Raw genomic sequence first — 13443 nt, 5'->3', positions numbered from 1 at the left:
GCAAAAATTAAGAGACAACCACATCAAAACCCTGTCATGGGCAGCCCAATCTCCAGACCTGAACCCCATTGAAAACCTCTGGAATGTAATCAAGAGGAAGATGGATAGTCACAAGCCATCAAACAAAGAAGAACTGCTTACATTTATGTGCCAGAAGCAGTGTGAAAGACTGGTGGAAAGCATGCCAAGACACATGAAAGCTGTGATAAAAAATCATGGTTATTCCACAAAATATTGATTTCTGAACTTTTCCCGAGTTAAAACATTAGTATTGTTGTTTCTAAATGATTATGAACTTGTTTTTTTTGCATTATTTGAGGTCTTCAAGCACTGCATTTTTTTGTTATTTTGACCATTTCTCCTTTTTAGAAAAAAAATATAAAATGTATTGCTTGGAAATTCGGAGACATGTTGTCAGAAGTTTATAGAATAAAAGAACAATTTACAGTTTACTCAAAAATATACATATAAAGAGAAAAATCAGACAAACTGAACATTTTACAGTGGTCTTAATTTTTGGCAGAGCTGTATCTACTATATAATTGTCTAAGGGTCACTTCCGTCTGTGTGTCTGTCTGTCGCGGATATTCATTGGTCGCGGCCTCTGTCTGTCATGGAAATCCAAGTCGCTGATTGGTCGTGGCAAAACGCCCATGAGTCCATGACCAATCAGCGACTGACACAGTCCGGTGGAAAAATGGCCACTCCTTACTCCCCGCAGTCACTGCCCACTCCGTACTCCCCTCCAGTCAAAACGGACCTCGTTATGCTGCGGTGTAACGCACTCCATTAACGCAGCTATTAACCCTGTGTGACCAAATTTTTGCTATTGATGCTGCCTATGCAGCAGTAAAAAGATCTAATGTTAAAAATACTAAAAAAAATTAAAAAATCTTTATATACTCACCGTCCGTCGGCCCCTCGGATCCAGAACAGGCCTTTCCCGCTCCTCGCGACACTCCGGCGACCGCTCCATGCATTGCGATCTCGCGAGATGATGACATAGTGGTCTCGCGAGACCGCTACGTTATCATCTCGCGAGACCGCAATACACTCTTCAGACCAGAGCGCACGAGGAGCGTCAGTAACCGCTTCGATCCGGGGGCCAACGGAAGGTGAGTATATAACTATTTTTTATTTTAATTATTTTTATTAACAGGAATATGATGCCCACATTGCTATATACTACGTGGGCTGTGCAATATACTACATGGGCTGTGCAATATACTACGTGGGCTGTGCAATATACTATGTGGGCTGTGCAATGGACTATGTGGGCTGTGCAATGTGCTGCATGGGCTGTGCAATATACTACGTGGGCTGGGCAATATACTACGTGGGCTGTGCAATATATTACGTGGCTGTGCAATGTACTACGTGGGCTGTGCAATGTACTGCGTGGGCTGTGCAATGTACTGCGTGGGCTGTGCAATGTACTATGTGGGCTGTGCAATATACTACGTGGACTGTGCAATAAACTACGTGGGCTGTGCAATATACTGCTTGGGCTGTGCAATATAATGCTTGGGCTGTGGAAAATACTGCGTGGGCTGTGCAATATACTGCGTGGGCTGTGCAATATACTACGTGGGCTGTGCGATGTACTACGTGGGCTGTGCAATGTACTGCGTGGGCTGTGCAATATACTACGTGGGCTGTGCAATATACTACGTGGGCTGTGCAATATTCTACGTGGGCTGTGCAATATACTACGTGGCTGTGCTATACACTACGTGGACTGTTATACACTACGTGGGCTGTGTTATACACTACGTGGGCTGTGTTATACACTATATGGCGTGTGTTATACACTACGTGGCCTGTGTTATATACTGCGTGTGTGGGCTGTTATATACTACGTGCCTGTGTTATATGCTATGTGGGCTGTTATACACTCCGTAGGCTGTGCTATATATTACGTGGCTTTGCTATATACTCCATGGGCTGTTACATACTACATGGCTGTGCAATATCCTACGTGGCTGTGCAATTTACTAAGTGGGCTGTTATATACTACGTGGCTGTGCTATATACTACGTGGCTGTGCAATTTACTACGTGGGCTGTTATATACTACGTGGCTGTGCTATATACTACAGAGAAATGGCGCGGGATTTGATCCACGCTTCGCTAATTGGTTGTGGCCGGCCGAATCCTGTGTATTCAATGTATTCTAAAATCTTCATAAATAAACTACATACATATTCTAGAATACCCGATGCGTTAGACTCGGGCCACCATCTAGTATATACAGTGGGGCAAAAAAGTATTTAGTCAGTCAGCAATAGTGCAAGTTCCACCACTTAAAAAGATGAGAGGCGTCTGTAATTTACATCATAGGTAGACCTCAACTATGGGAGACAAACTGAGAAAAAAAAATCCAGAAAATCACATTGTCTGTTTTTTTAACATTTTATTTGCATATTATGGTGGAAAATAAGTATTTGGTCAGAAACAAAATTTCATCTCAATACTTTGTAATATATCCTTTGTTGGCAATGACAGAGGTCAAACGTTTTCTGTAAGTCTTCACAAGGTTGGCACACACTGTTGTTGGTATGTTGGCCCATTCCTCCATGCAGATCTCCTCTAGAGCAGTGATGTTTTTGGCTTTTCGCTTGGCAACACGGACTTTCAACTCCCTCCAAAGGTTTTCTATAGGGTTGAGATCTGGAGACTGGCTAGGCCACTCCAGGACCTTGAAATGCTTCTTACGAAGCCACTCCTTCGTTGCCCTGGCGGTGTGCTTTGGATCATTGTCATGTTGGAAGACCCAGCCACGTTTCATCTTCAATGCCCTTGCTGATGGAAGGAGGTTTGCACTCAAAATCTCACGATACATGGCCCCATTCATTCTTTCATGTACCCAGATCAGTCGTCCTGGCCCCTTTGCAGAGAAACAGCCCCAAAGCATGATGTTTCCACTACCATGCTTTACAGTAGGTATGGTGTTTGATGGATGCAACTCAGTATTCTTTTTCCTCCAAACACGACAAGTTGTGTTTCTACCAAACAGTTCCAGTTTGGTTTCATCAGACCATAGGACATTCTCCCAAAACTCCTCTGGATCATCCAAATGCTCTCTAGCAAACTTCAGACAGGCCCGGACATGTACTGGCTTAAGCAGTGGGACACGTCTGGCACTGCAGGATCTGAGTCCATGGTGGCGTAGTGTGTTACTTATGGTAGGCCTTGTTACATTGGTCTCAGCTCTCTGCAGTTCATTCACTAGGTCCCCCCGCGTGGTTCTGGGATTTTTGCTCACCGTTCTTGTGATCATTCTGACCCCACGGGGTGGGATTTTGCGTGGAGCCCCAGATCGAGGGAGATTATCAGTGGTCTTGTATGTCTTCCATTTTCTAATTATTGCTCCCACTGTTGATTTCTTCACTCCAATCTGATTGGCCATTGCAGATTCAGTCTTCCCAGCCTGGTGCAGGGCTACAATTTTGTTTCTGGTGTCCTTTGACAGCTCTTTGGTCTTCACCATAGTGGAGTTTGGAGTCAGACTGTTTGAGGGTGTGCACAGGTGTCTTTTTATACTGATAACAAGTTTAAACAGGTGCCATTACTACAGGTAATGAGTGGAGGAAAGAGGAGACTCTTAAAGAAGAAGTTACAGGTCTGTGAGAGCCAGAAATCTTGATTGTTTGTTTCTGACCAAATACTTATTTTCCACCATAATATGCAAAAAAAATGATAAAAAAACAGACAATGTGATTTTCTGGATTTTTTTTTCTCAGTTTGTCTCCCATAGTTGAGGTCTACCTATGATGTAAATTACAGACGCCTCTCATCTTTTTAAGTGGGGGAACTTGCACTATTGCTGACTGACTAAATACTTTTTTGCCCCACTGTATATATTTACCTCCATATAGTTTGAATTCCTTTCTGTAGTAGACATATAAACAGTTTTGGATGATTACAACTGTCCCTTCATTGTCTGACCTGTTGTTTCCAAATAACCTGTTCACAAAATCAAAGTATGTCATTGGGTGGGAAGGGGTTAAACCGTCAGTTTGGATGACATCACAAAGCACATAAGCATCATATGACATCACAACTGGAATAGAATGTGCAAAGTGCAACGCCTGAGCCATTTTGTTTCATTAGAGCCTGACAGCCTGAAGGGAACAAGTCCAGGTAGGGAGCTCTTCACTTACGACCTCACTCACAAATTGTATAGATGGGGGTTAGTAGTGGGATTCAGAACTGCATCCTTCACCTGAAAATCTTAGCAAAAAACGCTGTATCATGTGTCCTGTGATTGTCATAATGATTCCATCATTTAAAAAAAAAATGTTATTGATTAGATTCCAAGGAAAATATGAACATTTTGGTTCTTTATTAAGCCAGTTTGAGCTCGGCCTAACAGGGGTTACCAATGTGGACAACCCCTTCCCTAAATGAGGACTTGCTGGCGATCAACTGATCATGTGGTCTTGAAGACCCTCAACAATCTGACACCCATGTGCTCTAATAAAAGCATATAGAGAGGGGTGGGCCAGGGGAGACAACTCCACTTGGTTCCATTTTTCTGTAGTTTTCCCATTAATGTGCTGAAAACATCAAGTCTGCCACTGGAAACTTGATGTTGGAACCTTGATCCTTAACCCACCAGTGGCAGTTATTACAACCGGGGACATGACATCACAGGGCATCATAGATTTTACAGGACCTCACAATTGGTACAGAATGTATACAGTTATTATCCTGAACCACCTCGTGTCCCCAGAAGCAGCAGCTTGAGGAACACAAGTCCCGGTAGGTAGCTGCTCACCTAACACTAAGGCCCCAATCACACATTGTGTAGCTGTGGGGGGGTTCGTGGTGAAGTTTAGAATTGCTCCATTTACCCCTGAAAAATCTCAGCAAACATCTCTGAGTGACGTGTTCTCTCCTGTATATCAGAATGGTTCCTTAAGTAGGACCTTCCATTTAATCCTCCTTTTTGTAATGATAGGTGTCATGTCTCACCTAGTTCAGATGAGCAGCTGTAACGAAGCACGGACCGATGACGGTGGTGCAGCAGGACGGCCGAGCAGAAAGAATGGAGAACGTAGTAGCTTGAGGGCAGCAGGAGGACCAGAACTGGAACCACAGGATATCATGAGCGGAATTGATGAAATGGCAACTGGGGTAATAGAGTTACAGACTCTGATCAAACTCAGATCAGAGTGGCGTCAGCTTTTCTCGGACGTGGAGAGGGGAAAAAAAGGTTTCTCCATCTACTGCATTATGTCAGTCTGTGAAAATCGGATCACAATCAGAGGTCATCCAAGTGGGGTCCAATTTTTTCACGGCCCATAGACTTGCACTGCCGATTTTGATCTGACACTGGGATCAAAATCGCACTTGTCTACAATTTATTTTGCCACGGACCACTGGGTCCGAGGAAAATATCTGACATTTGCACAGCCCCATAGAATATCATAGGTACAAGTGCTTTCCGTTAAAACCATGGATAGCATTCAGATGGAAAAATCAGTCGTGAGCACGAGCCTTTATGTGGATTGGATCAGTGGGCGACTGGGTCCTGAGAAACCCACTGATCGCTCCAAACAGCTGCTCTATGGCATTACTGATCAACAGACAGGAGCACAGAGCTCTGCCTGAGCGGGCCCAAATCTATGTATAGGCTCGATAGTCTATTAGACTGTATTCTACTCTGTGCACAGGCTTATAGAATTGTACAAATACAGACAAACAAATATATATATATATATATATATATATATATATGTATATATATACAGTGGGGCAAAAAAGTATTTAGTCAGTCAGCAATAGTGCAAGTTCCACCACTTAAAAAGATGAGAGGCGTCTGTAATTTACATCATAGGTAGACCTCAACTATGGGAGACAAACTGAGAAAAAAAAATCCAGAAAATCACATTGTCTGTTTTTTTAACAATTTATTTGCATATTATGGTGGAAAATAAGTATTTGGTCAGAAACAAAATTTCATCTCAATACTTTGTAATATATCCTTTGTTGGCAATGACAGAGGTCAAACGTTTTCTGTAAGTCTTCACAAGGTTGCCACACACTGTTGTTGGTATGTTGGCCCATTCCTCCATGCAGATCTCCTCTAGAGCAGTGATGTTTTTGGCTTTTCGCTTGGCAACACGGACTTTCAACTCCCTCCAAAGGTTTTCTATAGGGTTGAGATCTGGAGACTGGCTAGGCCACTCCAGGACCTTGAAATGCTTCTTACGAAGCCACTCCTTCGTTGCCCTGGCGGTGTGCTTTGGATCATTGTCATATTGAAAGACCCAGCCACGTTTCATCTTCAATGCCCTTGCTGATGGAAGGAGGTTTGCACTCAAAATCTCACGATACATGGCCCCATTCATTCTTTCATGTACCCGGATCAGTCTTCCTGGCCCCTTTGCAGAGAAACAGCCTCAAAGCATGATGTTTCCACCACCATGCTTTACAGTAGGTATGGTGTTTGATGGATGCAACTCAGTATTATTTTTCCTCCAAACACGACAAGTTGTGTTTCTACCAAACAGTTCCAGTATGGTTTCATCAGACCATAGGACATTCTCCCAAAACTCCTCTGGATCATCCAAATGCTCTCTAGCAAACTTCAGACGGGCCCGGACATGTACTGGCTTAAGCAGTGGGACACGTCTGGCACTGCAGGATCTGAGTCCATGGTGGCGTAGTGTGTTACTTATGGTAGGCCTTGTTACATTGGTCCCAGCTCTCTGCAGTTCATTCACTAGGTCCCCCCGTGTGGTTCTGGGATTTTTGCTCACCGTTCTTGTGATCATTCTGACCCCACGGGGTGGGATTTTGCGTGGAGCCCCAGATCGAGGGAGATTATCAGTGGTCTTGTATGTCTTCCATTTTCTAATTATTGCTCCCACTGTTGATTTCTTCACTCCAAGCTGGTTGGCTATTGCAGATTCAGTCTTCCCAGCCTGGTGCAGGGCTACAATTTTGTTTCTGGTGTCCTTTGACAGCTCTTTGGTCTTCACCATAGTGGAGTTTGGAGTCAGACTGTTTGAGGGTGTGCACAGGTGTCTTTTTATACTAATAACAAGTTTAAACAGGTGCCATTACTACAGGTAATGAGTGGAGGAAAGAGGAGACTCTTAAAAAAGAAGTTACAGGTCTGTGAGAGCCAGAAATCTTGATTGTTTGTTTCTGACCAAATACTTATTTTCCACCATAATATGCAAATAAATTGTTAAAAAAACAGACAATGTGATTTTCTGGATTTTTTTTTCTCAGTTTGTCTCCCATAGTTGAGGTCTACCTATGATGTAAATTACAGATTCCTCTCATCTTTTTAAGTGGTGGAACTTGCACTATTGCTGACTGACTAAATACTTTTTTGCCCCACTGTATATATATACAGTATATATTTATTTTACTCGCTTACATAGCGCCATTAATTCAGCAGGCCTATGCATACATACTATATATGTATATATATGTATATAAATAACTTAACTATATATATATATATATATATATATATATATATATATATATATATATATATATATGCTCTCCAATTTTACAGACTGACAAAATGAAGACACTTTTTTTCTCCCCTCTCTCCACCTGTGAGATAAATGGATACCACTCTGATCACACTCTGATCAAAGCCTGATCAGAGTCTACAACTCTATTATATATTTATGTAATTTGTGGACTATAAGACGCACCTGACCATAAGATGCACCCCAATTTTGGGGGCCGAAAAGAGGAAAAAACATTTATAAATAAAACGGGGATGCGTCTTCTAGTCTGGTTCAATGGTAGCTTGCAGGGGTGGTAGAGTCACTGGAGGCAGGGTCACTGCTTCAAGAGGCTGGTGGAGGCAGTAGGAGTGGGCCGATGCTGCTGGCTCTGGGCTCTCATAAGATGCTTGTGCCGGTGAGTGGAGTCCCCTTTTCCATTGATTTTCCTGTGGTGGGCTTTGGAAAAATTGCTGCAGGAGGCCGCGCATGCGCGGATTGAGATATGGGGAGACGAGATCTTGGAAGACGAGATCTCGTCTCCCGAGATCTGAATCTGCGCATGCGCCTCCTCTGGCAGCCATTTTTCCAAAGCTCACGGCAGGGAAATCAATGGAAAATGAGTTCACTGGCACCAACATCTTGCGAAAGCCCAGAGCCAGCAGCATCAGCCCTCTCCTGCCGACTCCAACAGCCTCCTGATGCAATGACCCTGCCTGCTGTGACGCCACCCCTGGCAAGCTACCATTAAACCAGACTAGAAGACGAATCCCCATGTTATTTAAAAATATTTTTTTGCTATTTTCCACCCCCAAAATTGGGTGCATCTTATGGTCAGATACGTCTTATTATATATTAGATTGTAAGCTCCTAGGAGCAAGGTGTATATTAGATTGTAAGCTCTTGGAGCAAGGTGTACTGTATATTAGATTGTAAGCTCCTAGGAGCAAGGTGTACTGTATATTAGATTGTAAGCTCCTAGGAGCAAGGTGTATATTAGATTGTAAGCTCCTAGGAGCAAGGTGTATTTATCTTTTCCCTTCCAAATCGACTCAACTGAACTTATCATTATACAGATACAGCAATGTACAATATACAGATATACAGCAATATGCAGCAGGACATGTGATCCAGGGAAATATCCGATCGCCACAACTGGGGTCAGGAAGGAATTTTTTCCCCCCCTGAGGCCGAACTCTCTGGGGGGTTTCTGCGCCTTCCTCTGGATCTTTCGGTCCAGTGGCTCTCAGCCAGTCCTTAATACCCACAGCTAGTTCTGTGATCTGTATAGGGCCTGACGTGAGAGTCACTGTGATCATGGTTTAATTTCTTAAAGGGCCAGTAATATTTTTATTACAATGTTGCTTATTGCTATTCCAATAAAATTATAAAAATGAAAAATAAAATTGTCATGGGAGTTTTTTTGTATTCACTTTCTTTTAACACAGTTACACTGATGGGAATGGGGAAATACAACCCTCAATAGTCTACAAGTTGAATCGGGAATTATGGGGGGGTGCCATTTACAAGAGGCAGACCACATATATCGCCACCCATGGTGGTATCATAATGTCAACTCCTGTCCCAAGTTACATTAAAAGTGTTATGGAGGCAGTGCCCTAAAATAGACAGGGACAGAGCACTGCAGAATACAAGAGACACAAGCAGTGTAAGATTGGGGTGCCAAGGGCCCACCAGTAACCAAAATCGGGGCCCCACTTTTCAGCTGCATGATAATGTGACATTATCCTCAATCACAAATTTATATAATAAACTGGGTATGTTGTTACATTAATAAGATGCTGCCTTTATACATAGTAATTCAAGTATATATTGCATGTAATGCTTATATAAGAGGGTGGTGGCCCACTCTTGCACAGTGACCCACCAGAGGATTTTCTGTTGTCCTGTGGGCCAATCAAAGCCTGAGTATATATATTGTATGTAAATGTAATACTTAGTGTTTGTGGTGGTGATCTGCCCAGCTACATACTGTAGGAACAGACATAGTTATAGTTTGGGAATGGCCCATAGTGGGAGTGGAAAGCCCTAGTAAAACAGGACTACTTCCTGATAGTCAGATAGGGAAGTAGAGTATAACGGGCAGCCATCGTTCAAGGCAGTGAGAGGCCTTAAGTGAAACTGCTCTAATGGAACGTAACGGATTCCCGTTGCATTGCGGAACAGGATAGGAAATTCCTGGAAAACCAGTTAATGTGAGGATAGTCCAGAAGGAACGGAGAGCGATTCTAGAGACCTACTGCAATAAAGAAACAAGGAATAAGAAGAGTTGTGCCTGAAACTTCATGTTACAGTCTGATGTACTTGAACTGCCCAATAAATGTTTGCTATTTACAATGAACTGTGTGTTCCCTGAGGGGGGAGATCTAGAGAGGCCTGTGGTCTACAGGCAGATGTGATGCACCCCACACTTCCCAGAAGGGACGGACTGGGACTGAAATTTGGCCCTAGCATCTGATATCACACAGGACCATGGTGTTCCCGCCCCTGAGCACCAGATGGGATATATTACTAATATTACCCTGCTTGGAGGAATTTAAGATTTACTACAAAATCAGTATTTCTCATACTACCGAAAATATTGCACTAGAAGATTAAAAAATTATAATAAAAAGACAAAGAAATAGACAAATGCCAACAAATCATAAACAAATATTACAGCATATACATTAATGATAATACTACCATACTGATCATTGAAGGTGTTGAGCTTAAAGTCTCTGTAACTTCAGACTTCTGAATCCTCATAGCGCACACTGTCAGGATTCTCCAGTGCAGACATTGGGAGCGGCCATCATGTGACCGTAAGGCTGCAATTTTCACCCCTCCGGCCACATTACGACTAATTGTACTCAGGTTTGTGTGTTTCACTTGTATTGAGCGAGGCCGTGCACGTCTAGTTAGCATGTGACTGAATGCATGCCAATCACATAACTACAGTAGGTGGGAGGGTTGCTATCGCACCCGGGCCCTGGAGCCTAGGGGGCCCCAAAAGTCCATTTGGCCCATATAAAAAGACCAATGCTGTTAAGGACTTGCAATAATTGGGGGCCCCAATAGAGCTTTTGCTTTTGCGCCCATACTGTTCAAATTACGCCACTGTACATGATCACCAACGCCCAATGCCAGCACCGGAGAATTCTCACAGCGAGGGATCTTTATGGGGATCTGAAGTCCGAGGTCACATCGAGTCACTGCAGACTTTAGCTTCAACTACTTTAACCAAAAACACTGTACTAAGATGGATATTACCGCCATACAGTGACCATATAATGGTAATATCAGTTTTACCCCAGTGCTCTGCAGACCATATATGTGTGCATTGTGCAGGTTCTCACCAGTGATGTCACTACTGAAGTCCCTGAGTGGTCTCACTCACTATGATACCCCATTCATGTCCCCACAAAGTGTGATGACCCCACACAGTATGATTGTCCCACAAACATTACACTAATATGATGCCCCCAGCACCTCACACACAGTAAGATTGTCACCACAGTCTTCCATACAGTATGGTATCCACCACAGCCCCCAATATACAGTATGAGAGGCACCACATACCCCCACATAGTATGGTGTCCACCACAGGCCCCTATATAAAATCTGATGTCCACCAAAGCCCCCCAGACAGTACGGGGACGCCGCAGCCCATATACAGTATGATGTCCCCCATAACCATCCCATACAGTATGATGGTCACCACAGCCCCCAACATAGTATAATGTACCCCATAGACATCCAGAAGGTAAAATGTCCACCACAGCCACCCCATACAGTATGATGTTCACCACAACGACCCTACACAGTAAGCTGATCCTCTTCATAGCCACCCCACCCAGTATGATAGATCCGTCATACACTATTGAGATCCCCAATAGCCAAAACACTGTATCATGGTCCCCCCACAGCCCTTATATAATGTGATGGTCCCGTCACAACACCCTGTATAGTATGATGGGCCCTCCAACAGCCCCCTATAAAGTATGATGTTCACCCAAAAACCCCATATAGTATGATGGTACACCTCACAGCTCATTGTATATGATGATGAAACACCTCACAGCTCCTATATAGTATGATAGTACCACCAACAACCCCTCATATACTATGATGTTTCATCTCATAGTCCACTATATAGTATGATGGTGCACATCACAGCCCCCTATATAGTATGATGGTCCCTTTAACAACACCTCCTATATAGTATGATGGTACAACCCACAGCATCTTATACACCGTGTTCCAAATTATTATGCAAATTGGATTTAAGCATCAAAGATTAAAATTTTTTTTCAAATGAGGATGTCGAGTCCATATGGGTTGAAATTCATGGAGGGAAAAATGGTAACAAAATTCTCATTGGGGTCTGTTACAAGCCCCCAAATATAACAGAAAGCATGGAAAGTCTACTTCTAAAGCAGATAGATGAAGCTGCAACCCATAATGAGGTCCTGGTTATGGGGGACTTTAACTACCCGGATATTAACTGGGAAACAGAAACCTGTGAAACCCATAAAGGCAACAGGTTTCTGCTAATAACCAAGAAAAATTATCTTTCACAATTGGTGCAGAATCCAACCAGAGGAGCAGCACTTTTAGACCTAATACTATCTAATAGACCTGACAGAATAACAAATCTGCAGGTGGTTGGGCATTTAGGAAATAGCGACCACAATATTGTGCAGTTTCACCTGTCTTTCACTAGGGGGACTTGTCAGGGAGTCACAAAAACACTGAACTTTAGGAAGGCAAAGTTTGACCAGCTTAGAGATGCCCTTAATCTGGTAGACTGGGACAATATCCTCAGAAATAAGAATACAGATAATAAATGGGAAATGTTTAAGAACATCCTAAATAGGCAGTGTAAGCGGTTTATACCTTGTGGGAATAAAAGGACTAGAAATAGGAAAAACCCAATGTGGCTAAACAAAGAAGTAAGACAGGCAATTAACAGTAAAAAGAAAGCATTTGCACTACTAAAGCAGGATGGCACCATTGAAGCTCTAAAAAACTATAGGGAGAAAAATACTTTATCTATAAAACTAATTAAAGCTGCCAAAAAGGAAACAGAGAAGCACATTGCTAAGGAGAGTAAAACTAATCCCAAACTGTTCTTCAACTATATCAATAGTAAAAGAATAAAAACTGAAAATGTAGGCCCCTTAAAAAATAGTGAGGAAAGAATGGTTGTAGATGACGAGGAAAAAGCTAACATATTAAACACCTTCTTCTCCACGGTATTCACGGTGGAAAATGAAATGCTAGGTGAAATCCCAAGAAACAATGAAAACCCTATATTAAGGGTCACCAATCTAACCCAAGAAGAGGTGCGAAACCGGCTAAATAAGATTAAAATAGATAAATCTCCGGGTCCGGATGGCATACACCCACGAGTACTAAGAGAACTAAGTAATGTAATAGATAAACCATTATTTCTTATTTTTAGTGACTCTATAGCGACAGGGTCTGTTCCGCAGGACTGGCGCATAGCAAATGTGGTGCCAATATTCAAAAAGGGCTCTAAAAGTGAACCTGGAAATTATAGGCCAGTAAGTCTAACCTCTATTGTTGGTAAAATATTTGAAGGGTTTCTGAGGGATGTTATTCTGGATTATCTCAATGAGAATAACTGTTTAACTCCATATCAGCATGGGTTTATGAGAAATCGCTCCTGTCAAACCAATCTAATCAGTTTTTATGAAGAGGTAAGCTATAGGCTGGACCACGGTGAGTCATTGGACGTGGTATATCTCGATTTTTCCAAAGCGTTTGATACCGTGCCGCACAAGAGGTTGGTACACAAAATGAGAATGCTTGGTCTGGGGGAAAATGTGTGTAAATGGGTTAGTAACTGGCTTAGTGATAGAAAGCAGAGGGTGGTTATAAATGGTATAGTCTCTAACTGGGTCGCTGTGACCAGTGGGGTACCGCAGGGGTCAGTATTG

This window comes from Ranitomeya imitator, chromosome 9, assembly GCF_032444005.1.
Source record: "Ranitomeya imitator isolate aRanImi1 chromosome 9, aRanImi1.pri, whole genome shotgun sequence".
NCBI lineage: Eukaryota > Metazoa > Chordata > Amphibia > Anura > Dendrobatidae > Ranitomeya > Ranitomeya imitator.
The sequence above is the reverse complement of the archived record's forward strand: the minus strand, read 5'-3'. Positions refer to the sequence as shown.